The following is a 27,244-nucleotide window of genomic DNA, read 5'->3' on the forward strand; positions in this document are numbered from 1 at the left end:
GTCCCACAGGCTCTTTAACAAATTTTATTACATAGGGGCATAATAAAGCGGGGGCAAAGAAACAGGTGGTGCTGGTGTGTCCTGAGTTCTGGGACGCTCTGCCAGGTTGAAGAGGTTGGTGTGTGTGGTCATCTCAGAGGGCTGCGGGGAGGGGGAAGGGAGCTCCATCTCAGATCACAGCTTCGGGGGGCCAAATGCCAAGGCAGAGCTGACTCATAGGCATGTCCTGGCCTCAGGTTCTGCTCAGTTTATGTAAGCTGGGGATTCTGGTTGAGTGCCCCTGGAACACCCCCAGGGCTTTGTAAACTGTAACAGGCCTCTGCCCCAGATAGAAGCACAGGAACAAAAGTGTCTTAACTTTGGGAGGGGGGCGCGTTGGGGTCACAAAACTTCTCTGCTGGGCACTGGCCCAGGGGCTGCCCCAGCTCCACCAACTGCAGCCCTGTGTAAAGGACACTTTCCTGAAATAGTTCAGCCCTGCTTGACCCAGGAGTTGTCTCCACACCTTTCCCCTAAGGGCCCCCACTGGACCGGGCAGTGGGTTTGACCAGCAGGGCAGAGGCAATGGACTTTGAAAGAGCACCTGCCCCAACCAGGGACCTTGTTTAAACTCATCCTCCCCCAGAGGCCATCACTGGCCCTGGAAAAGGCTGTTTGTGAGATTTTAGATGGTCATTTCTCTCTTGTATAGTCCCCATGCACAGTGGCCAAAGGGAGTTTTCATTTACAGAAAAGAAAATCAACAACTTTAGATAATCAGCAAAACTAATTTGTGGTATTCTATTTTATGGAAAATAGTTGAGTGGCATTCCATTTTATGGATTTACCACAAATTATTTATCCATTCAGTTGTTGATGAACATTTGGGTTGTGTCCAGTTTTTGTCTATTATGAACAGAACTGCTATGAACATTTTTACATATGTCTTTGTGTGGATATATGCTTGCATTTCCCGTGTGTAAATACCTGCATGTGGAATGGCTATGTATTCATTTATTTAGAATATGTAATTATTCTTGGACATGAACTTGGGCAAACTCTGGGAGATGGTGAGCGACAGGGAAGACTGATGTGCTGTAATCCATGGGGTCATAAACAGTTGGATAAAGAGTTGGTAACTGAACAATAGCAACAACAAATATTCTTTTGTTTCGGCAATGTCATGTAATTTTTTTTGGTTGTGGTAAAATACATACAACATAAAACTTACCGTCTTCACCATTTTAAGTGTACAATTCAATGGTGTTAAATTTATTAACACTGTTGTGTAGGCATCACCCATTCATCCCCATAACTCTTTTTCTTGTAAAACTGAAACTCTGCATCCATTAAACAGTAACTTTCTATTCTCTCCTTGCCCTAGCCCCTGGCAAGCACCACTGTACTTTCTGCCTTTGTGATTCTATGTGACTGCTCTAAGTACCTCACGTAAGTGAAGTCATACAGTGTTTATATTCCTGTGACTGGCTTATTTCACGGAGCATAATGTTCTCGAGATTATCCGTGTTGTAGCATACAGAATAATTTTTTCCTTTTTAAGGCTGAAATCTCTCTATCTCTCTTTTATAGCTGCATACAACATGTGGGATCTTAGTTCTCTGACCAGAGATCGAACTTATGCCTCCTGCAGTGGAAGTTCAGAGTCTTAACCCCTGGACCGCCAGGGAAGTCTCTCATTTGGCAGTAGTTTATAGTTTCATTGTACGTCTTTCACCTCCTTGATTAATTCTGAAATATTTTGTTCTTTTCTATTGTAAATGGATTTTCCCCATATTGTTTATGTTCATGTATAGAGGTGCAACTGACTTTTATGTATTGACTTTGTAACCTTCCACTTTGCTGAATTTATTTATTCGTTTTAAAAGCTTTTGGGTGTGTGTGTGTAATCTTTAGGGTTTTCTATATAAAAGATCATATCATATGCAATCAAAGATAATTTTACTTCTTTCCTTTCAATTTCATTATTTTAAAATTTATTTTTCTTGCCTAATTGCTCTGGCTAGAACTTATAGTGCTGTGTAGAATACAAGTGGTGAAAGCAGTTATCCTTTTGTTGTTCCTTACTTTCAAGGAGATTTCAGTCTTTTGCTACAAGTATGATGTTTGCAGTGGCCATTTTACTAGGATAGTGTTAATGATATTTTGGAGGGAACCGACATATCTTGTTCAAGAGTGTGTCATGCGTGCTCTATTCACATCGTCTTTGGTCCTCTCAGCAGGATTTCAGATATATCGAATGTTTCTTAAGTTTATTTCTAGTTATTTTAGTTTTTGGTCAATATAAGACATCTGTTTTTCATTTGTACCTTCTAACTGGTTTCCATTTGCACATATATATATATAATTTTGATTTCTGTTTATTTATTTTGTACCTGGTCATCTTATACTCTCATTGTTTATTTTATTTACTTATTTTTTTAAAGTCTTTATTGAATTTGTTACAATATTGCTTCTGTTTTATACTTTGGGGTTTTGGCCACGAGCTATGTGGGATCTTAGCTCTCTGACCAGGGATTAAACCCACACTCCTTGCATTGGAAGGTGAAGTCTTAACCACTGGACTGTCAGGGAAATTCCTTTCATTATTTATAATAATTGTTTCTATTTAATTATTTGGACTTTCTGGGTCTAAAATGATCTGTGTAAATGATGATGATTTTACTTTTTCCTTTCCAATTTTTATATCTTTTATTTTTTTTCTTTTATTTACTTGCTTTAACTATGCTTTCAGAACAATGTTAAATAGCAGTGAGTGAGTGAGTGAGTGAAGTCGCTCAGTCCTGTCTGACTCTTTGTGACCCTGTGGACTGTAGCCCACTAAGCTCCTCCATCCATGGGATTCTCCAGGCAAAAATACTGGAGTGGGTTGCCATTTCCTTCTCCAGGGAATCTTCCTGACACAGGTCTCCCGCATTGCAGGCAGACGCTTTAACCTCTGAGCTACCAGGGAATAGTAATATGGATACTAAATTCCTGAACTTGTTCTTTTTTTTCCTTTTCTATTTGTAGTTTTTTAAAAAAGATTTAATTGGAGGATAATTGCTTTACAACGTTGTTTTGGTTTCTGCCATACCTTTTTCTTGTTCTTGAAATTAATAGGAATAGTTCTAACACTGTCCCACAGGTTATACGTATTTTTCTCTCAGGCTTTCACCCACCCTTTTATACTTTGCTCTATATTTCTGGGATTAAAAGTCTGCAGGCTACATTTACCTGGCTCCCTTGCTTGTGAGTTCTGCCAATAGTAAGCACTTGAGGAGATCAGACTGTGGGAAGAAGAGGGCACCTCCTGTTTCCAGCTGGACAGTGTGGCTGTTGTTGGCAGTGGCAGTTCTGGAGCCACAGTGGGGATGGGTGATTCAAGGCTCCGTAAGCCTGAGCCAAAGTCTGTACTTTTTTCAGCAACTCTAGCTCTGCCGTATTTGGCAAGTGGAGAACATGTTGGGACAGTGTTGACAACAGAACAGCAGCAGGAACTGGTGGGACCCAGCCCTGGGGTGTTTGCAGCTTATGATCTCTGGGTATCATCCTTTCTTCCTTTTCCTTCTTCAAACTTCCTAACATCTCCATTCAAACCAGTTCTGTACATTACATTGCTTCTGTTTGAAATTGCTAGAGTGGACCTTGACTAATGCATCCATTCAGAATGATGTGGACTTTGAGGTTGAGATAAAAGTACTTAATAGTGTTAAGTAAGTATTGAGATGAATATTTCATACCGAGTCCTCTGTCCTCAATCCTATTGTAGCTTTTCTTCTATCCTTACTCCCAGTTGATGAATTTACCTCATACTTTATGGGAGAAATGATCAGATGTAAACTTTATTTTCTGTCACAAGACCTACAGATTTTCTGCATCTTCTCCCGTCCTTCCTTCCTTTATTACAATGGAGGCTGTGTTGTTCTGCCTAGGGTTAATCTCTCTGTTTAGGTCTCTATTATATCCCAACCTTTTTTTATTGCTTATATAACAACTTTATCGAGATAATTCACAATTCACATACCATAAAATTTGCCCATTTAAATTATGCAGTTCAGTGGTTTTAGTATGTTTAGAACTGGGCAAGCATCACAGCAGTCAATTTTAGAACATTTTCATCACCCCAGAAAGAAACTCTAGACTCTAGCACTCAGTCTGCTTTTGCCAACTTTCCCATTACCACCAAACTGCCTTCTGTTTCTATGGATTTACCTATTCTGGACATTTCATGTAAATGGAATCATTCTATTTATAATCAAGCCTTTTGTGATGGGCTTCTTTCACATTGTTTTATGTTTTCAGTGTTAACTTATGTTGAAGCACTTATCAATGCTTCACCTTGTTTATGTCCAGACAACACTGCATTGTATGATGTACTATAATTTGTTTATGTATTCATAGGTGATGTTCATTTGGGTTGTTTAGGCTTTTTCTGTGTTATGAGCAATGCTATTATGAATTCTAATCTTAGTTTTATCTCCTCTTTCTCCTAAATCTTTTATCTCTATCACTTCAGGACTCCGTGATCCCATTCACTGTAGCATACTAGGCTCTTCTGTCCATGGAATTTTCCAGACAAGAGTACTGGAGTGGGTTGTCATTTCCTTCTCCAGGGGATCTTCCCTACCCAGGTCTCCTGCATTGCAGGCAGATGCTTTACCTTCTGAGCCACCAAGGAAGCCCATATCACTATGAATTCTAATGTTAATTTTATCTCCTCTTTCTCCTAAATCATTTATCTCTATCTCTTCATGGATCTTTCAACATACTAACATGCTCTAATATATGCCAGTTTAATAAAAACTCAACTCTCTTGATTCCACACCTCCTTTTAGCTACCACCTTGTTTTATAGATTGACTTCACAGTCATAATTCTTGAGTCACTGCTAATGTTATCTAAATTTCCCCACATTTAATTCATGCTTCCACGCCCTCTCACCCATTGCTCCAATAAAAACTGTTCTTATGATGGCTGTCGATGACCTTTGCATAGCAAGATCCAGTGGCTATTCCCTGTTCTTATGTATTATTTGACCTCTTAACAGCTTCAGTTGCCTACTACATCCTCCTTAAAATATTATCTTCTGTAGGCTGTCCCAGTTCAGTTTAGTTTAGTTCAGTTGCTCAGTCGTGTCTGACTCTTTGCGACCCCATGAATCGCAGCACACCAGGCCTCCCTGTCTATCACCAACTCCTGGAGTTCACTCAGACTCATGTCCATCGAGTCAGTGATGCCATCCAGCCATTTCATCCTCTATCATCCCCTTCTCCTCCTGCCCCCAATCCCTCCCAGCACCAGAGTCTTTTCCAATGAGTCAACTCTTCGCATGAGGTGGCCAAAGTACTGGAGTTTCAGCTTTAGCATCATTCCTTCCAAAGAAATCCCAGGTTGATCTCCTTCAGAATGGACTGGTTGGATCTCCTTGCAGTCCAAGGGACTCTCAAGAGTCTTCTCCAATACCACAGTTCAAAAGCATCAATTTGTCAGCGCTCTGCCTTCTTCACAGTCCAACTCTCACATCCATACATGACCACTGGAAAAACCATAGCCTTGACTAGACGGACCTTAGTCGGCAAAGTAATATCTGCTTTTGAATATGCTATCTAGGTTGGTCATAACTTTTCTTCCAAGGAGTAAGCGTCTTTTAATTTCATGGCTGCAGTCACCATCTGCAGTGATTTTGGAGCCCCCCAAAATAAAGTCTGACACTGTTTCCACTGTTTCCCCATCTTTTTCCCATGAAGTGATGGGACCAGATGCCATGATCTTCGTTTTCTGAATGTTGAGGACAACAGTCTTATTCTTCATTTTTTGGGGGCTGCATTTATATCGACCAAATCTTGGCTCTCTGTGCACCAAAGCCAAACAGAAATACAGAGACAGAATTATGGAGGAGAAGAAAAGAGTGGCTTTATTAGTTTGCCAGGTAAAGGGGGAAGATGCTAGGAAAGCACCTCAAGAACTGTGCCCCCTGTCCCTGGCGAGTAGAGAAAGGTTATATAGTCAGGCAGGAGTATGTGATAAACACCAAGGTAGTAACAGTCTTGTATTCTTTCTTCTGTAAAGTGTCAAAAAGTTGGGGTTGCTGACAAGATTAGGGTGTGTGCAGGGTCTTAGGTTACCAATACAGGAGATAGCAAGAGAGGCAGTTCAATCCCTGGGTCAGGAAGATCTTCTGGAGTTGGAAATGGCAACTTACTCCAGTGTCCTGGCCTGAAAAATTCCATGGACAGGAAGGCCTGACAGGTTACAGTCCATGCAGTCACAGAGAGTCGGACATGACTGAGCACGTAGGCACTAGGGTCTTAGGCGGTCCAGTCTCCTAATCTTGATGAACTTCTTTGGTCCTTTAATCTTGCCTCAGGTGGTTTCATTGCTGTTCCTCCTATGATTAGTAACTGTTCTGCTGTTGGGAACTGAGAAAAGGTCATGGAGGCTGAAGTCTTGCTTATAAGAAATGGGGGACAAAAAAGCCTCCATGCCAGGAGCCCTGCAGGGCTCTGCTCGGCATCACTTGATCTTCATTTTGGTGCATGGGTGCTCTAGTTGTGGTGGTCAGGCTTAGTTGCCAGGTGGCATGTGGAATTTGAATTCTCCTATCACGGACTGAACATGGAACAACAGACTGGTTCTAAATAGGAAAAGGAGTACGTCAAGGCTGTATATTGTCACCCTGCTTATTTAACTTATATGCAGAGTACATCCTGAGAAACGCTGGGCTGGAAGAAGCACAAGCTGGAATCAAGATTGCCGGGAGAAATATCAATAACCTCTATGCAGATGACAGCACCCTTATGGCAAAAAGTGAAGAGGAACTAAAAAGCCTCTTGATGAAAGTGAAAGAGGAAAGTGGAAAAGTTGGCTTAAAGCTCAACATTCAGAAAACGAAGATCATGGCATCTGGTCCCATCACTCCATGGAAAATAGATGGGCAAACAGTGGAAATAGTGTCAGACTTAATTTTTTTGGGCTCCAAAATCACTCCAGATGGTGATTGCAGCCATGAAATTAAAAGACACTTACTCCTTGGGAGAAAAGTTATGACCAACCTAGATAGCATATTCAAAAGCAGAGACATTACTTTGCCAACAAAGGTACATCTAGTCAATGCTATGGTTTTTCCAGTAGTCATGTATGCATGTGAGAGTTGGACTATAAAGAAAGCTGAGTGCCTAAGAATTGATGCTTTTGAACTGTGGTGTTGGAGAAGACTTTCGAGAGTTCCTTGGACTGCAAGGAGATCCAACCAGTCCATTCTAAACGAGATCAGTCCTGGGTGTTCTTTGGAAGGACTGATGCTAAAGCTGAAACTCCAAAATTCTGTCCACCTCATGAGAAGAATTGACTCATTGGAAAAGACCCTGGTGCTGGGAGGGATTGAGGGCAGGAGGAGAAGGGGACGACAGAGGATGAGATGGCTGGATGGCATCACTGACTTGATGGACATGAGTTTGGGTGAACTCTGGGAGTTGGTGATGGACAGGGAGGCCTGGCGTGTTGCAATTCATGGGGTCGCAAAGAGTTGGACACGACTGAGAGACTGAACTGAACTGGGACTGAACTGATCAGGGACTGGGGCTTCTCTTGTGGCTCAGTTGGTAAATAACCTGCCTGCAATGCAGGAGACCTGGGTTTGATCCCTGGGTTGAGAAGATCCTTTGAAGAAGAGAAAAGCTACCCAATCCAGTATTCTGGCCTGGAGAATTCCGTGGGGTTGCAGAGTTGGACACGACTGTGCAACTTTCACACTCACCAGGGATTGAACAGGTGTACCCTGCATTGATGGAGAAGGCGATGGCATCCCACTCCAGTACTCTTGCCTGGAAAAATCCCATGGATGGAAAAGCCTGGTAGGCTACAGTCCATGGGATCGCGAAGAGCTGGACACGACTGAGCAACCTCACTTTCACTTTTCACTTTCCTGCACTGGAGAAGGAAATGGCAACCCACTCCAGTGTTCTTGCCTGGAGAATCCCAGGGACGGGGGAGCCTGGTGGGCTGCCGTCTATGGGGTTGCACAGAGTTGGACACGACTGAAGCGACTTAGCAGCAGCAACCCTGCATTGGAAGATGGATTCTTAAACCACTGGTTCACTAGGGAACTCCCCAGTCTTCTTGTTTCTATATCGTCCCCCTAGGTGTTACTTCTTAGACTCCCCCCCACCCCTTTTAAGGTCTTTCTCATTTGCTCAGTCTTCTAAATTTTGTTTCTTTGGGTTTGATTTTGGATCTCCCTTTGTCTATATTCTCTCATTAAGTAATACCATTCGTTTTCATGACTTAAATACCATGTCTATGCTATTTTTTCAGATATTTATCTCTTTGGGGCAGTTTTTCCCCCTGAGTTTCATTTGACTTGCATATTCAGTTGTTTACATATTCCTCAGCCTGTTTCTTGGATGTGTCAAACTTCATGTGTCCAAAATGGGACTTATGATACCCCTCAAACCTCTTGTTTAACTCTGCTCATTCTCTTCACCAGCTCAATAATGGCACAATCAATTGCTCAATTGCTCAAGCAAAAACCTAGGACTTAATTTATTCTCCTTCTTTTTCCTTTCAATCTCCCCATCCCCCTGACTTCTTTCTCCTTCTTCTTGTATCTTATCATTCTCTCTTTTTAAAAACTTTGTATAATGGAAAAATTTGAATTTGAACAAAAATTAATAAAACAGTATACTGCACCCATGTATACGTCATCCAGTCCCAACAACTTTCAAACCATGGGCAGTCTTGCTTCATCTACATGCTCATCCACTTTCCCTTCCCACCCCTACTGAATACTGTTTTGAGGCAAACTTGTCATTGTCAACTTAAAAAAAATATACAACCTGAGTGTTGCAAATTTTACTTGGGGCAAAATAAGGATTGCAACCTGGGAGATAGCACTTCAGGTAGCTCTGAGAAACTGCTCCAAAGAGGTAGAGGGGGAAGGTCAATATATATGATTGTGGTGAAGGGGGAGTTCAATGCAATCCAGCACTTATCTTACAGAAGGGTTTCTGCTAGTCACGAGGAGCTGATGTCACCTTAAAGGGATTTAGCACTTTTCTAGGTATGAGAGGGCTTCCCTGATAGCTCAGTTGGTAAAGAATCCACCTGCAATGCGGGAGACCCTGGTTCGATTCCTGGATGAGGAAGGTTTGCTGGAGAAGGGATAGGCTACCCATTCCAGTATTCTTGGGCTTCCCTGGTGGCTCAGCTGGTAAAGAATCTGCCTGCAAAGCTGGAGACCTGGGTTCGATTTGTGGGTTGGGAAGATTCCCTGGAGAAGGAAAAAGACTACCTAGAGAATTCAGGCCAGAATCCTCTCCATGGGGTCGCAAAGTCCATGGGGTCACAAACAGTTGGACACAACTGAGCAACTTTCACTTCACTTAGGTATGAGAAGATGCAAGGATTGGAATCCTGAAATCAGTTCCTGAAAATGACTAGTTATCTAAAGATCTGCTCCACCAGTTTCCTTGGAGCACAGAGTGTCTCATTCTCCACCCTGAACTCCCTTTAGGGTGTGTTGAGGGTCAACAGCTGCAGGAGGATGAGATTCAATCACTTTAGAGACAGATGGCAAAAGCCCTTGACAAGCACCAATTTGTAGCTGACATCATTTTGAAACAAGAGGGAAGGGGACAGGGCACACAACCTTTAAAAGAATGACAAAGCCATAAGGACATGATAAAAACTGGTTAGAACCAACTAGGTCTAAAATGGTAGAAGATTCCACTTCTAATAGAACTTGAGCCTCATTATACCTTCATTGTAGTACATTAGCTAAATGACACACCCATCAGTGCCATGACAGTTCTGAGACCCTCCATCAGTTAGTTCAGTTTGGTTGCTCAGTTGTGTTCGACTCTTTGTGACCCCACGGACTGCAGCATGCCAGGCTTCCTTGTCCATCACCAATTCCTGGAGTTTACTCAAACTCATGTCCATTGAGTTGGTGATGCCATCCAACCATCTCATACTCTGTTGTCCCCTTCTCCTTCTGCTTTCAATCTTCCCCAGCATCAAAGTCTTTTCAAATGAGTCAGCTCTTCACATAAGGTGGCCACATTATTGGAGTTTCAGCTTCAGCATCAGTCCTTCCAATGAATATTCAGGACTGATTTTCTTTAGGATGGACTGGTTTGATCTCCTTGCAGTCCAAGGGACTCTTTAGTTCTTCTTTGCTTTCTGCCATAAGAGTGATGCCATCTGCATATCTGGGGTTATTGATATTTCTCCCAGCAATCTTGATTCCAGCTTGTGCTTCATCCAGCTCAGAGTTTCTCATGATGTACTCTGCATATAAGTTAAATAAGCAGGGTGACAATATACAGCCTTGATGTACTCCTTTTCTTATTTGGAACCAGTCTGTTGTTCCATGTCCAGTTCTAACTGTTGCTTCCTGACCTGCATACACGTCAGGTGGTCTGGTGTTCCCATCTCTTTCAGAACTTTCCACAGTTTATTGTGATCCACACAGTCAAAGGCTTTGGCATAGTCAATAAAGCAGAAATAGATGTTTTTCTGGAACTCTCTTGCTTTTTTGATGATCCAGCAGATGTTGGCAATTTGATCTCTGGTTCCTCTGCCTTTTCTAAAACCAGCTTGAACATCTGGAAGTTTACAGTTCACGTACTTTTCAAGCCTGGCTTGGAGAATCTTGAGCATTACTTTACTAGTGTGTGAGACGAGCGCAATTGTGTGGTAGTTTGAGCATTTTTTGGCATTGCCTTTCTTTGGGACAGACCCTCCATAAAAGGTCAAAAAGTGGGTGGTGGTGCAGTTCCTAGAAATTCACACCCCCCTCTGAAATAATTTTCAATAATCCTCCCACTCATTAGTCTATGAAATTATCCAGTCCATAAAAACTAACCATGCCATAATTCAAGGCTGCTTTTGTAACGGGAATGGACTTCCCTGGTGGCTCAGATGGTAAAGTGTCTGCCTACAGTGCAGAAGCCCTAGGTTCAATCCCTGGGTTGGGATGATCTCCTGGAGAAGGAAATGGCAACCCACTCCATTTTTTTGCCCAGAAAATCCCATGGATGGAGGAACCTAGTAGGCTATAGTCCATGGGGTCGCAAAGAGTTGGACATGACTGAGCAACTTCACTTTCACTTCACTTTCTTGTAACCGGAGGGAAGTGGGCAGGGTACAACTTTTGCATTTTTTTTTTTTTTGGGTACAACTTTTGGAAGAATGATATAGCCCAAGGACATGACATAAACCAATTAGAATCAAATGGGACCAAGATGGCAGACAAGACAAGAACTTGATCCTCAGTCAGCAAGCTAAATGACACACCCAGAAGTGCCATGAAAGTTCCAGTTCAGTTCAGTTGCTCAGTCGTGTCCGACTCTTTGTGACCCCATGAATCGCAGCACACCAGGCCTCCCTGTCCATCGCCATCTCCCGGAGTTCACTCCGACTCATGTCCATCGAGTCCGTGATGCCATCCAGCCATCTCATCCTCTGTTGTCCCCTTCTCCTCCTGCCCCCAATCCCTCCCAGCACCAGAGTCTTTGCCAATGAGTCAATTCTTCGCACGAGGTGGCCAAAGTACTAGAGCTTCAGCTTTAGTATCATTCCTTCCAAAGAAATCCCAGGGCTGATCTCCTTCAGAATGGACTGGTTGGATCTCCTTGCAGTCCAAGGGACTCTCAAGAGTCTTCTCCAACACCACAGTTCAAAAGCATCAATTCTTCGGCGCTCAACCTTCTTCACAGTCCAACTCTCACATCCATACATGACCACAGGAGAAACCATAGCCTTGACTAGACAGACCTTAGTCGGCAAAGTAATGTCTCTGGTTTTGAATATGCTATCTAGGTTGGTCATAACTTTTCTTCCAAGGAGTAAGCGTCTTTTAATTTCATGGCTGCAATCACCATCTGCAGTGATTTTGGAGCCCAGAAAAATTAAGTCTGACACTGTTTCCACTCTTTCCCCATCTATTTCCCATGGAGTGATGGGACCGGATGCTATGATCTTTGTTTTCTGAATGTTGAGCTTTAAGCCAAGTTTTCCACTTTCCTCTTTCACTTTCATCAAGAGGCTTTTTAGCTCCTCTTCACTTTCTGCCATAAGGGTGGTGTCATCTGCATATCTGAGGTTATTGATATTTCTCCTGGCAATCTTGATTCCAGCTTGTGCTTCTTCCAGCCCAGCGTTTCTCATGATGTACTCTGCATAGAAGTTAAATAAGCAGGGTGACAATATACAGCCTTGACGTACTCCTTTTCCTATTTGGAACCAGTCTGTTGTTCCATGTCCAGTTCTAACTGTTGCTTCCTGACCTGCATACAGATTTCTCAAGAGGCAGGTTAGGTGGTCTGGTATTCCCATCTCTTTCAGAATTTTCCACAGTTGATTGTGATCCACACAGTCAAAAGCTTTGGCATACTCAATAAAGCAGAAATGCTTTTCTGGAACTCTCTTGCTTTTTCGACTCTCTTGCTTTTTCGATGATCCAGCGGATGTTGGCAATTTGATCTCTGGTTCCTCTGCCTTTTCTAAAACCAGCTTGAACATCAGGGAGTTCACGGTTCACATATTGCTGAAGCCTGGCTTGGAGAATTTTGAGCATTACTTTACTAGTGTGTGAGATGAGTGCAACTGTGTGGTAGTTTGAGCATTCTTTGGCATTGCTTTTCTTTGGGATTGGAATGAAAACTGACCTTTTCCAGTCCTATGGCCACTGCTGAGTTTTCCAAATTTGCTGGCATATTGAGTGCAGCACTTTCACAGCATCATCTTTCAGGATTTGAAATAGTTCAACTGGAATGCCATCACCTCCACTAGCTTTGTTTGTAGTGATGCTTTCTAAGGCCCACTTGACTTCACATTCCAAGATGTCTGGCTCTAGATTAGTGATCACATCATCATGATTATCTGGGTCATGAAGATCTTTTTTGTACAGTTCTTCCATGTATTGTTGCCATTTTCAAAAGACCAAGGAATGGGTGGTGGCCCAATTACTGAAAATCTCAACCCCTTTCCCAAAATAGATGGAATAATCCTCCCACTCATTGGGCTGGCTTAAAATTCAACATTCAGAAAACTAAGATCATGGCATCCAGTCCCATCAGTTCATGGCAAATAAATGGGGAAACAATGGAAACAGTAAGAGATTTTATTTTCTCAGGCTCCCAAATCACTGCAGATGGTGAATACAGCCCTGAAATTAAAAGACGCTTGCTCCTTAGAAGAAAAGCTATGACCAATCTAGACAGCATATTAAAAAGCAGAGACATTACTTTGCTGACAATGGTACATCTAGTCAAAGCTATGGTTTTTCCAGTAGTCATGTATGGATGTGAGAGTTGAACTATAAAGAAAACTAAGAGCCAAAGAATTGATAGTTTTGAACTGTGGTGTTGGAGAAGACTCTTGAGAGTCCCTTGGACTGCAAGGAGATCAAGCCAGTCAATCCTAAAAGAAATAATTCCTGAATATTTATTGGAAGTGTTGCAGGAAGGGGGACTCTTTCCAGGGCCCCAAACTGGGCTCTTGTCCAACACTCGGAAATGAATTATCCAAGGAGACACATGTGCTGACAAAGCAAGAGATTTTATTGGGAAAGGGCACCTGGGTGGAGAGCAGCAGGGTAAGGGAACCCAGGAGAACAGCTCTGCCGCGTGGCTTGCAGTCTCAAGGTTTCATGGTGATGGGATTAGTTTCAGGGTCGTCTTTGGCCAATCGCTCTAATTCACAGTCTTTCCTGGTGGCACACATATTGCTCAGCCAAGATGCATGCTAGCGAGAGGGATTCTGGGAACTGGACAGACACGTGGTGTCTCCTCTCGACCTTTCCCAAACTCTTCCGGTTGGTGGTGGCTTATCAGTTCCGTATTCCTTATCAGGGTCTCCTGTCATAAAACAACTCATGCAAATGGTTACTATGGTGCCTGACCAGTGTGGGCGGTTTCAATCAGTGTGCTTCCCCTAACAGAAGGACTGATGCTGAAGCTCCAATACTTTGGCCACTTGATGCAAAGAACTGACTTACTAGAAAAGACCCTGATGCTGGGAAAGATTGAAGGCAGGAGGAGAAGGGGACAACAGAGGATGAGATGGTTGAATGGCACCACCAACTTGATGGACATGAGTTTGAGCAGGCTCCAGGAATTGGTGATGGAAGGGGAAGCCTGGTGTACTGCAGTCCATGGGGTTGCAAAGAGTCAGACATGACTGAGCAACTTCACAGAACTGAACTGAATAAAAACTAATCACACCACATTTCACAAGCTGTCAGACTCACCTTCTGTGATGGCCCACACTCAGCCTTTGGCATTTGCCTCTCTCTGAATCTGAATAAATCCACTTTTTCCTAACATTTTGTCTCTCATGGAATTCTTTCTGTGATAAGACCTCAAGAACCTGAGCTCCATTAGGTCCTGAAACCAGGTGTTTCAATACCACGTGGGTTCAAGTGTCAAGCAGGGTTTTGGTTGGATTCAAGTCTTGGCCATGTGGGTTTGAGTCCTAAACTGACAAAATGTGGTCCACTGGAGAAGGGAATGGCAAACCACTTCAGTATTCCTGCCTTGAGAACGCCATGAACAGTATGAAAAGGCAAAAAATAGGACACCGAAAGATGAACTCCCTAGGTTGGTAGGTGCCCAGTATGCTACTGGAGATCAGTGGAGAACTAACTCCAGAAAGAATGAAGAGACAGAGCCAAAGCAAAAACAACACCCAGTTGTGGATGTGATTGGTGATGAAAGCAAGGTCTGATGTTGTAAAGAGCAATACTGCATAGGAACCTGGAATGTTAGGTCCATGAATCAAGGCAAATTCGTAGTGATCAAACAGGAGATGGCAAGAGTGAACATCAACATTCTAGGAATCAGCAAACTAAAATGGACTGGAATGGGTGAATTTAACTCAGATGACAATTATATCTACTACTGTGGACAAGAATCCCAGAAGAAATGGAGTAGCCATCATAGTCAACAAAAGAGTTTGACTTGCAGTATTTGGATGCAATCTCAAAAATGACAGAATGATCTCTGTTCATTTCCAAGGCAAACCACTTGGATTATGGCAATCCAAGTCTATGCACTGACCAGTAATGCCGAAGAAGCTGAAGTTGAGTGGTTCTATGAAGACCTACAAGATCTTCTAGAATTAACACCCAAAAAAGATGTCCTTTTCATTATCAGGGACTGGAATGCAAAAGTAGGAAGTCAAGAAACACCTGGAGTAACAGGCAATGGCCTTGGAGTACAGAATGAAGCAGGGCAAAGGCTAATTGAGTTCTGCCAAGAGAACACACTGGTCATAGCAAATACCCTCTTCTGACAATGCAAGAGAAGACTACACATGGACATCACCAGATGGTCAATACCAAAATCAGATTGATTATATTCTTTGCAGCCAAAGATGGAGAAGCTCTATATAGTCAGCAAAAACAAGACTGGGAGCTAACTGTGGCTCAGATCATGAACTCCTTATTGCCAAATTCAGACTTAAATTGAAGAAAGTGGGGGAAAACCACTAGATCATTCGGGTATGACCTAAATCAAACCCCTTATGATTATACAGTGGAAGTGAGAAATAGATTTAAGGAACTAGATCTGATAGACAAGGGGCCTGATGAGCTATGGTCAGAGGTTCATGACATTGTACAGGAGACAAGGAGCAAGACCATCCCCCCAAAAAAGAAGTGCAGAAACCAAAAATGACTATCTGAGGAAGCCTTACAAATAGCTGTAAAAAGAAGAGAAGCCAAAAGCAAAGGAGAAAAGGAAAGATATACCCATTTGAATGTAGAATTCCAGAGTATAGCAAGGAGAGATAAGAAAGCCTTCCTCAGTGATCAGTGCAAAGAAATAGAGGAAAACAATAGAATGGGAAAGACTAAGACATTGCTTTGTCAACAAAAGTCCATCTACTCAAGGCTATAGTTTTTCCAGTAGTCATGTATGGATGTGAGAGTTGGACTATAAAGAAAGCTGAGTGCCTAAGAATTGATGCTTTTGAACTGTGGTGTTGGAGAAGACTCTTGAGAGTCCCTTGGACTGCAAGGAGATCCAACCAGTCCATCCCAAAGCAGATCAGTCCTGGGTATTCATTGGAAGGACTGATGTTGAAGCTGAAACTCCAATAATTTGGCCACCTGACGTGAAGAGCTGACTCATATGCTTGGGAAGATTGAAGGCAGGAGGAGAAGGGGATGGCAGAGGATGAGATGGTTGGATGGCATCACCAACTCAATGGACATGGCTTTGAGTAAACTCCAGGAGTTGGTGATGGTCAGGGAGGCTTGGTGTGCTGCAGTCCATAGGGTCGCAAAGAGTCGGACACGACTGAGTGACTGAACTGAGTGACTGAAAGTCTTGGCCATGAGGGTTCAAATCCTAAACTGGATTTCAGCTGGGTTTGAGACCCAGCACACGGGTTCAAAGTCCCATTCTGAGGTAAACGTTTTCACTCTGCTTTCTGAGATGGCCCATAGTCTGTCTGTGGAGTGTGTATCTCTCTAAATAAATCCACTTCTTACGTATTGTGGCAGAGAAGAGACAATTCTGACTCCATGATGGATCTGTTTCTTTAACTTTAATCTTTGTTTTTCATTGCTTTTATTATTATAACCATACATAACCACCTGCCTCAGGGAACCCTGTCACTCTGCCTAAAGAGATTAACACCTCTCCTTCTGATGTTGGCCATTCCAGGAGATATTTGCAAGATAATGGTCTTTACTTCAACTCCTCCCACTCTCTGTCCTATAAAAGAACTTGGCATCCAGATCCATCCAGATAGTTATTTTGAAACATTAGTCTGCAATCTTCTCAGCCAGTCAGCTTTCTGAATAGAGTTGTTTAGCTGCTAAATTGTGTCCTACTCTTTTCAACCCCAAGGACTGCAGCATACCAGGCTTCCCTGTCCTTCACTATTTTCCGAAGTTTGCTCAAACTCATATCCATGGAGTTGGTGATGTCATCCAACCATCTCATCCTCTGTCACCTCCTTCTCCTGCCCACAAACTTTTGCAGCATCAGGGTCTTTACCAAAGGCTCTTCAAATCAGGTGGCCAAAGTATTGAAGTTTCAGCTTTAGCGTCTGTCCTGCCAATGAATATTCAGGGCTGGTTTCCTTTAGACTTGACTGGTTTGATCTCCTTGCAGTCCAAGGGACTCTCAAGAGTCTTCTCCAGCGCCACAGTTTGAAAGTATTAATTCTTCTTAAAAAAAAAATGTATTTTATTTTATTTATTTAGGCCACACCACATGGTGTGTGGGATCTTAGTTCCCGGACCAGGGATTGAACCTGTGCCCCCTGCAGTGGAAGCACAAAGTCTTAACCATTGAACCACCAGGGAAGTCCCTGAAAGCATCAATTCTTTGGTGCTCAGCCTTCTTTATGGTCCAGCTTTCATAAAAGTACATGAAAAACTACTGGAAAAACCATCCCTTTGACGATATGGACCTTTGTCAGCAAAGTGATGTCTCTGTTTTCTAATACTGTGTCTAGATTTGTCATAGCTTTTCTTCCAGGGAGCAAGCATCTTTTAATTTCATGGCTGCAGTTATCGTCTGCAGTGATTTTGGAGTCCAAGAAAATAAAATCTGTCACTGTTTCCACTTTATCCCCATCTATTTGCCATGAAGTGATGGGACTGGATGTGATGATCTTTTTTTTTTTTTAAAGGTTTAGGTTTAAGCTAGCTTTTTCATTCTCCTCTCTCACCTTCATCAAGAGGCTCCTTAGTTTCTCTTTGCTTTCTGCCATTCAGTTCAGTTCAGTTCATTTCAGTTCAGTTGCTCAGTCGTGTCTGACTCTTTGCAACCCCATGAATTGCAGCACACCAGGCCTCCCTGTCCATCACCAACTCCCGGAGTTCACTCAGACTCATGTCCATCGAGTCCGTGATGCCATCCAGCCATCTCATCCTTGGTCGTCCCCTTCTCTTCCTGTTCCCAATCCCTCCCAGCACCAGAGTCCACTCTCCGCATGAGGTGGCCAAAGTACTGGAGCTTCAGCTTTAGCATCAGTCCTTCCAAAGAAATCCCAGGGCTGATCTCCTTCAGAATGGACTGGTTGGATCTCCTTGCAGTCCAAGGGACTCTCAAGAGTCTTCTCCAACACCACAGTTCAAAAGCATCAATTCTTTGGCACTCTGCCTTCTTCACAGTCCAACTCTCACATCCATACATGACCACAGGAAAAACCATAGCCTTGACTAGACGGACCTTAGTCGGCAAAATAATGTCTCTGCTTTTGAATATCCTATCTAGGTTGGTCATAGCTTTTCTTCCAAGGAGTAAGAGTCTTTTAATTTCATGGCTGCAGTCACCATCTGCAGTGATTTTGGAGCCCCCCCAAATTAAGTCTGACACTGTTTCCACTGTTTCCCCATCTACTTCCCATGGAGTGATGGGACCAGATGCCATGATCTTCGTTTTCTGAATGTTGAGCTTTAAGCCAACTTTTTCACTCTCCTCTTTCACTTTCATCAAGAGGCTTTTTAGCTCCTCTTCACTTTCTGCCAGAAGGGTGGTGTCATCTGCATATCTGAGGTTATTGATATTTCTCCCGGCAATCATGATTCCAGCTTGTGCTTCTTCCAGCCCAGCGTTTCTCATGATGTACTCTGCATAGAAGTTACATAAGCAGGATGACAATATATAGCCTTGATGTACTCCTTTTCTTATTTGGAACCAGTCTGTTGTTCCATGTCCAGTTCTAACTGTTGCTTCCTGACATGCATAAAGATTTCTCAAGAAGCAGGTCAGGTGGTCTGGTATTCCCATCTCTTTCAGAATTTTCCACAGTTTGTTATGATCCGCATAGTCAAAGGCTTTAGCATAGTCAGTGAGGCAGAAGCAGAAGTTTTTCTGGAATTCCCTTGCTTTTTCTATGATCCATCAGATGTTATCTCTGGTTCCTCTGCTTTTTCTAAATCAAGCTTGTATATCTGAAAGTTCTCTGTTCACATACTGTTGAAGCCTAGCTTGAAGAATTTTGGGCATTACCTTGCTAGCATGTGAAATAAGCACAATGGAGAAGGCAATGGCACCCCATTCCAGTACTCTTGCCTGGGAAACCCCATGGATGGAGGAGCCTGGTAGGCTGCAGTCCATGCGGTTGCTAAGAGTCGGACATGACTGAGCAACTTCCCTCTCACTTTTCACTTTCATGCATTGGAGAAGGAAATGGCAACCCACTCCAGTGTTCTTGCTTGGAGAATCCCAGGGATGGGGGAGCCTGGTGGGCTGCCATCTATGGGGATGCACAGAGTCAGACACGACTGAAGTGACTTAGCAGCAGCAGCAGCAGCAGCAGCAGCAGCAGCAGCAGAAGTGCTGTAGTTTGAACATTCTTTGGTATTGAAATGAAAACTGACTTTTTCCAGTCCTGTGACCATTGCTGAGTTTTCCAAATTTGCTGGCATATTGAGTGCAGCACTTTAACAACATCATCTTTTAGGATTTGAAATAACTCAGCTGGAATTTCATCACCTTCACTAGCTTTGTTCATAGTAATGCTTCCTAAGGCCCATTTGACTTTGCACTCTAGGATGTATAGCTCTAGGTGAGGGACCACACCATCGTGGTTATCTGGATCATTAAAACCCCTTTTGTATAGTTCGCTGTGTATTCTTACTACTATCTAATTAGTCTCTGTTAATACATTCCATAAGAACAAGAATTGTGTCTTTTTTTCCTCATCACATTTCCAGTACCTAGCACAGTGCCTGGCAAGCAGTAAATACTGAAAACATGTATGTCAAAAAATGACCAATAAGGAATTCCCTGGTGGTCCAGTGGTTAGGATTTTGCTGCCACTGTAGGGAGCAGAAAGTGCATGGGTTCCATCCCTTGTTGGCTGGTTAGGGAAATAAGATCCCATATGCCAAGGCCAAAACAATAATAACGACAACATCATCCACGACCAATAGATTCATCACAATCTGTAACTTAAAAAAATTTGTCTATATTTTAAAATCTGGGAATTCCCTGGTGGTCCAGTGGTTAAGAAACTGCCCGCCAACGCAGGGGACATGGATTCAATCTCTGGTCCTGGAAAAATCCCACTTGCTGTGGGGCCACTAAGTCCATACGCTACAACCTCTGAACACCTGTGCAGCAACGAGAGACGCCACCCCAGTGACAAGCACATGCCTCGCAGCTAGAGAAAAGTCCTAGGCAGCGACGAAGACCCAGTGCAACCAAACATAAATAAAATAAAAAAGAATTATAACAAAAAAACCCCTGCTGTTTTCTCTGTTGAGATAGCTCTACAGAGTCAGAGAGCATATTTTCCTCTTCACGGCTACGTCCTTGGGGCCATTTCCAGTGCCTATGTCTGGGACCACTCAACATATATCTATCATATGGATGAATAAAAGGTCTATATCACTGAGAAAAGGTCCATGCCATTGAGAGCCTTCTCTGCTAACCTAAGGGGTTTGGATCTTAGTCTATAGGTAATGGGAATCAGTCATATGATCTGATTGACTTGTTGTTGGAAACATCTGTCTGATGACTGATTTAAGGAAAAAAGATTGGAGGCAGGGAGACCAGTTCAGAGAGGATTTGCTATGGTCCGGTGAAGGGATAATATTTGGAACAACAGTGGTGGGGGAAGAGAGGAGATTTATAAGAAGGTATTTAATCCCCTTTTTCATTTTAAAAGTTTTGGTAAACTAAGTATAACACAAAAGTAACTGTTTAAACCATTTTAAAGTGTACAGTTCAGTGGCATTAAATTAATTTCCATTATTGTGCCACTATCACCTAACACCCACCTCCAGAACTTTTGATCTTCCCAACTGAAACTCTGTACCTATTAAACATTAACTCTCCAAGAGCCCTTGGCAGCCACTAAGCATTTATAATTCTTAGCAGATTACTTTGAGGCTTCTGACTCGGGTCACTGGATTCAATTTGTCAGAATAAGGAAATGTTGTCTTTTGAAGATGGTGAATTTGGTTTTAGCATGCTGATTTTAAATATATGAACCTAGAACTTTGAAGAACATTTTAGGCTGGAGATAAATATTTGAAACCCATTAGCACAGAGGTTGGATCTGATCCTGAACTCCAGACAAGCAAGCTTTCTTGTGCTCTCAGATTTGGTTGGATGTAGTGAAACTGCCCCAGGCCAACCACTGGGAGTCATTCTTCACCCTCCTGTTCACTGCCCCCATCCCCATTCAATAAACCACAAAATCTTGCCATGTATTTCCAAATACCTTCTAAACATATCTTGAATCTGTCTCCTCTTTCTTATTCTAACAACCAGGGCTTTTGTTCAAGCCCCCATCATTGGTTTCTGGACTATGAAAACTGTTTCTTTTTTTTTTTAAAATTAATTAATTAATTTTAAAATTAAATTTTGGTGACCTATTAAAATTCAACATACTTTGTACTCACAACACATAAATGTAACTTTTACTTTGGAACATGAAAATTCCCAGGTTAACTTTAATACTTAAACAGCTCCATGAACTACTTTTAAGTTATGGTTAAACTCATAAAATATTAGCACATTTATTGCATAGCACAGGGAGCTATGTTCAATATCTTTTATTTATTTTTAATTTAAATTTATTTATTTTAATTGGAGGCTAATTACTTTACAATATTGTATTGGTTTTGCCTTACATCAACATGAATCCGCTGCTAGTGTAAACATGTTCCCAATCCTGAACCCCCCTCCCACCTCCCTCCCCATACCATCCCTTTGAATCACCAGTCCAGGTTTGATGCAGGATACAGGATGCTTGGGGCTGGTGCACTGGGATGAAAACTGTTTCCTAATGGGTTCTCCCTCCTTCTTTTTTAAAAAAAATTTAATTGGAGGATAGTTGCTTTACAACGTTGTATTGGCTTCTGCTATATAACAATGTGAATCGGGTGTAAGTATACATACATCCCCTACTTCTTGAGCCTCCCTCCCTTTAGGTTTTTAGTTTGGCATCTTGAAATCCATTCTCCACACTTTCGCCAAATATGCTTTATCAAAAACACATACATGACCATGTCACACCCTTATTTAAAAATCTGAATAGTTTTTTCATTGTCTGCTGGATAAGGTTCAAGTGCCTTAACGTGGTGGACAAGGCCCTCTGTGATCGGCCCCTGATGGAAAGAAACTGCAGCCTCTTCTCTGAGGCTTCCTCGCAGCCCACCCCTCTCCCCCACTTCTGGGCTGTTTCTCCCTCTGCCAGGCAGGTCCCTTGCACCACACTGGGCTCTCTCCTTTCTTTGGTTAGATTCACCTCAGGCTTTTCATTGCCCGGTATGGCTTTCCTGATGAGTTCCTGACCTGATGTGGTTCTAGGCCTCTTTTTCCTCATGCTATATACAGATATTAATACTATTATTATACTCATCACATTGCACCGAAGATGCCGGTTTACAGGTCTGTCTACCTGTAAGGGCCTGTTGAACACAAGGATGGTCTTACGATTTCCTGTAGCACCAACACAGTTTGCAGAATGGATGAGTGCTGTAAAGGAACTGACGCATGAGTAGGGGACAGAACACACTTGCAGGAAACTTTTAAGTGAAAGATAAAGCAGTGCTGCCATGATTAGTGCAAAAACAAAACACACGGTGACACACTCCAGATTCTGTGGGCTGTTTGGTTTTGTTGTTGCTGTTGCTATGCTTGTCGTTTGTTTGTTTTTAATTTTGCAATACCACAGTAATCAGTATTCTAGAACTCTGGACTTCCCTGGTGGCTCAGTGGTGAAATGTCTGCCTGCAATGCAGGAGACCCAGGTTCGATCCCTAGGTTGGGAAGCTCCCCTGGAGGAGGAAATGGCAATCCACTCCAGTGGGTTCTGCTATATATTCTTGCCTGGGAAATCCCAAGGACAGAGGAGCCTGGCAGGCTACAGACCATGGGGACAGAAAAGAATCAGACACAACTAAGTGTGTCTAACCCTGGTCCTCAAAGTGCCCCTAGCTCTGAAAGCCAACATTATTGGTTTCACTGGGGCATTTGCTAGAAATGAAGCATTTTGGGTTCCACCCCAGACCTACTGAATCTGAATCTGCATTTAGAACAAGATCCCCAGGTCATTCACATACATATCTGTGTCCGTATGTACATTGAGAAGCTCTGTCTTAAGAAACCACTTTATTGACTGAAAAGGGAGATGGAGCTTGTGAGTTCAGGGTCCTTGGTTCCCTTGGTTCCTCCAAGAGGCAGTGCTCTCTGGGGAGGCCTGGACATTCCAGAGCTTGATTTCAGGAAGGAGTGGTGGCAAGGCCTCCATTTAAGGGATGCCTAGGTGGGCAGATGTACAGACTTAGCACCTCACTGCAGGGTCAAACAGGACCTGCCTGGGGCCTGTGCCTGGGCATGGCTAATTAAGCCCAAATGGAGTCCAGCAAGGATCAAACCAAGTCAGTGAGGCAGGAGGTGAAACTGGATGGAACTGGTAGGCGAGATAGACAGAGGTCCGGTCAGTGAGCAGGAGTCAAGGCCAGAGGATCAGATGAGATAATTCCTGGTGTTAGGGCAGGGACTGGGGCTGGGCCCTTAGCTTCAGGAATGGGGCGAGGCTCAGAGTTGGAGTAGGGGTTAGAATGTCTAGTGCAAACATCATTCTTGGCAGCTCTGAGCAGTATTTTCACCTTTAGAAGGGGTGGCTCTGCTAGAATGCCCGGCTTTATACTGCAGTTGGCAGACTTTCGCTGAGATGCCCTCTGGTCACAAGGAACTCTCAAGATGCACAGGGAGAGTGACAAGAAGAGTGTGAGCCCTCTAGCAACCCAGTGTGCTCTTCTCATTATACATACTTGTTGTGCAACTTCTGTGTGCACTCTCTCATGTCGCAATATGATGCTTTAGTATTTCACAGCAAAAATACTGGAGGCCATCAGATATGACCTAGCGTGCCAACTATATTTGTTAAGAAGTACTGAGCTCTCCTTTTTTTTTTTTCCTTTTGTTGTTGTCCTCATCTTGAGATAATATCATTATTTATTTATTTTAAATTTAATTTAATTTTTCTGGCCACACCTTGCGGCATGCAGGATCTTAGTTCCCCAACCAGGGATTGATCCCTCAACCCCCACAGTGGAAGTGTGTCTTAACCACTGGACCCACCAGGGAAGTCTCAAGATAGTAACATATATTCTTATTTTTTTACAACTTGCATAAAAAGGTGAAGGCACACATCCAAAACAGACACAACAATATTGAAGAAGTAACACTCTATAGGCAATGACATGTTATATAAAAAGCACTGAACTGTGAGGCCGAAACTGTGCACTTAGTTACCATTCTACCATGTGCAGGCTATGTAGCTTGTCGTTTATCTGAGCCTTAGTTTCTTCATCTGTTCCATTGTTCCAGGGGAAGAATATGTCATGCCTACCTCTCAGATGAGGCTCAAATGAAGAAATGCAAGCGAGAGCGCTTTGTAAACCACTTGCGTCACACTGAGGTGAGATATTACTGCTTGGCTGTTATTATTCTGCCTAGTAAATATCAAGATGTGGAAGATCAGCGTAAAGCTTCAGTCAAAGCCAGGTTGTTCGACCGTGCTGTGAGCACTGCAGGGTCCTAGTTCTCTGACGAGAGACTGAACTGGTGGCCCCTGCACTGTCAGCACGGAGACCTAAACACTGAACTGCCAGGGAAATTCCCCAGGTGGTTCTTTTTACTGAGCTCTCCCTCTTTCTTCTCTCAGAGGAGAGTGTTGAGGATGGGAACTTGAAGCTGGCACCTGACCTAGGAGGGCTGTGTGACCCAGCAGAGCTCACTAAGGCTTGCTAAGAAGTCCTGTGTCCCTAGCATAGACTAGCATTTTGCTAGGAATAGAATCCAAATCTGAACCTTAGGGGGAATATATGCCTTCTTAATATGGAATCCGATTTTTTTGACTTGAGAGAAAAATTAATCCTTGTTATAGTGAGGCGTGCTTACTTTTTAGGTAACTTGTAAAAAAATTGCCTACAGCATACTCCATTCATGAAGTCAGAGAACTCCTCCTCACTTTGGATCTGGTAAAATCTGGTAGACGAAAAGTTTTATTAACATTTGGCTAAAAGGCTAAAGTCTGAAACTTGAACATGGGTGGAGAAAGAGGAAATCTCCACAAGAAACCTTTTTTTTCTTAAGTCTTGGGTTTGAAGGGCTCCTTCACTTGTGTGATACAAGGAATGAGTTAAGGCAGGACATCAGGTCTTTTTATTCTATACTGCTCTGTGCAGAGTGCCCAGGCCAGACAGAAAAGGAATGGTGTAAATTTCCATTATAGCAATAGGAGTGACTTTTTTCCTCTAGGAAAAGCCTGGAGAAGCAGGAGAATGCTGGCAGGGGCTGAGATATGGCCATGGATGGGGGAGGATGACCTTCTTCTGACCTCCTTGGATTTGCTTGGAGGAGGCACCACTTTGATCTACTGGGATGCTGCTGCTTTCCTGGTAAGAGAGAGCTGGAGGTTTACTTATCTGAATTTTCACCCCGTTCCTCCCGTAGGGAGCAGAGAAATCCACAGTAGGACAGAAAGGAAGGGTCTCATCACTCAGGGAACCAGGGAAGTTACATGGCCTGGGGCTTGTATTCATGGAAGACCTCCAGTATAGGACTTTGCTATTATTGCCTAATAAGGTCACACTGTCTTTGCATTTATTGATGATATTCAAAGTTTAGGTTGGTGAAAAATAAACATAAAAAGTGCTCCAATGTTTTAGTAACTCTGTTCTGGCATTTCTTCATTTTCTGATACACCCACAGTCTGAGAAATGGAAGACTAGTCCTCTCTCACCCTCTGGGTGGCCTTGCCTGCCACATGTGGGTTGTAGATAGGATGTGCAGTCAGTTAATTCATGGTTCTGAATGTTTCGAAACTGTGAGAACTGCATTTCCCCTTTCAAGAAAGGAACTAAAAACAATAGGGAATCATGAATGTCAGTCTAATGGACCATTTTACTAATATCACAAAAGCTTGTGACCTCACTCCTCACCCAAGCAACTCCAGTCCTGCCTGGCTCCTGAAGCACTCCCCAAAGAGCAGATCCCCAGAGAGCTGTCACTATTTGACCTTTCTGGAAGATCCCTGAGAAGCCCCGCTCACCAGGCTTGTCTTTATTGTTAGTGAGGAAAGCCCTATCATCAGGGCATTGATCAAATAATCAGCGACAATATTTTAAGATTGCAGCTGCCCAATATGGATGGACCTTAGGGACCATCCTACTAAGCGAAGTAAGTCAGAGACAGGCAAATATCATGTTATCACTTACATGTAGGATCTAAAAAAATGAATATAAACAAATACATCTTCCTTTTTAAAATAACAGCAATAACAAAACAACATAGAGTTTCATATCAACAATTCATTTCTATGTATATACCAAAGAGAAATGGAAACATATATCCTCTCAAGACGTTATACACCAGGGAACTATACTCAGTATTTTATAATAACATGAAAGGGAAAAGAATCTGAAAAACATAGGTATATGTGTATGTATAACTGAATGACTTTGTTGTACACCTGAACCTAACAATGTAAATCAACTATAATTAAAAAAGTTTTTTGTATGTGAGAGTTTGTAGCAAAGTTATTCATAGAAGCCCCAAAGTGTAAAGAACCCAAGTACTCTTAAACTGATGCATGGATGAATAAAATATGACATATCCATACAATGGAATATTATTCAGCCACAAAAAGATATCAGTAATGATTCCTGCTACAACCTGGATGAACCTTGAAAACATGCTAAGTGAAAGAGACCAGACACAAAACACTGCCTGCTCCACAGTTCTATTTATATGAAATACCTAAAAGAGGCAAATCTGTCCAAGAGATACTGGGAGGAGGGAAGAAAGGGAAGGCTAAGGGGTGCAGAGTAACTTTTTGAAGTGATGTGTGTGGTGGTTAAACACTGCTGTGACTATACTAAAACCTATTGGATTGTGTACTTTATTTTGTTAAACTATATATTTAAAATTATTTATTTATTTTTGGCAGTGCTGCATGGCATTCAGGCTCTCACTTCCCTGATCAGGGATCAAACCTGGGCCCCCTGAATTGGGCAGGCTCCCAGCATTGGGAAGTCCCCCCATCAGGGAAGTCCCAGAACTTTGTATTTTATATGAGCGGATTTTATGGTCCATAAATTAGACCTCAATAAAACTGTAAAAAATAATAAAAATAAAAGCAGTTTCCTCTTGACCTCCCCTATATGTGGCATCTAAAAAGATATGATACAAATGCACTTACAAAACAGAAATGGACTGACTCACAGATTTAGACTTACAGACTTAGAATGGTTGCTGGGGGGAAGGGAGAGAGGAAGGAGG

The 27,244-nt window shown here is 42.7% G+C and overlaps 1 long non-coding RNA gene across 1 annotated transcript; it reads left to right on the forward strand.

The window, feature by feature from the left end:
- Window positions 1–7: 7 nt before the first annotated feature.
- LOC132659457 (uncharacterized) lies at window positions 8–26,480 on the forward strand. The gene is made up of 3 exons (XR_009599955.1): window positions 8–114; window positions 24,290–24,380; window positions 25,223–26,480. It is a non-coding gene; the product is annotated as an uncharacterized LOC132659457 (long non-coding RNA).
- The last annotated feature ends 764 nt before the right edge of the window (window positions 26,481–27,244 follow it).

This window comes from Ovis aries, chromosome 3 (genome assembly GCF_016772045.2).
Source record: "Ovis aries strain OAR_USU_Benz2616 breed Rambouillet chromosome 3, ARS-UI_Ramb_v3.0, whole genome shotgun sequence".
Lineage (NCBI taxonomy): Eukaryota > Metazoa > Chordata > Mammalia > Artiodactyla > Bovidae > Ovis > Ovis aries.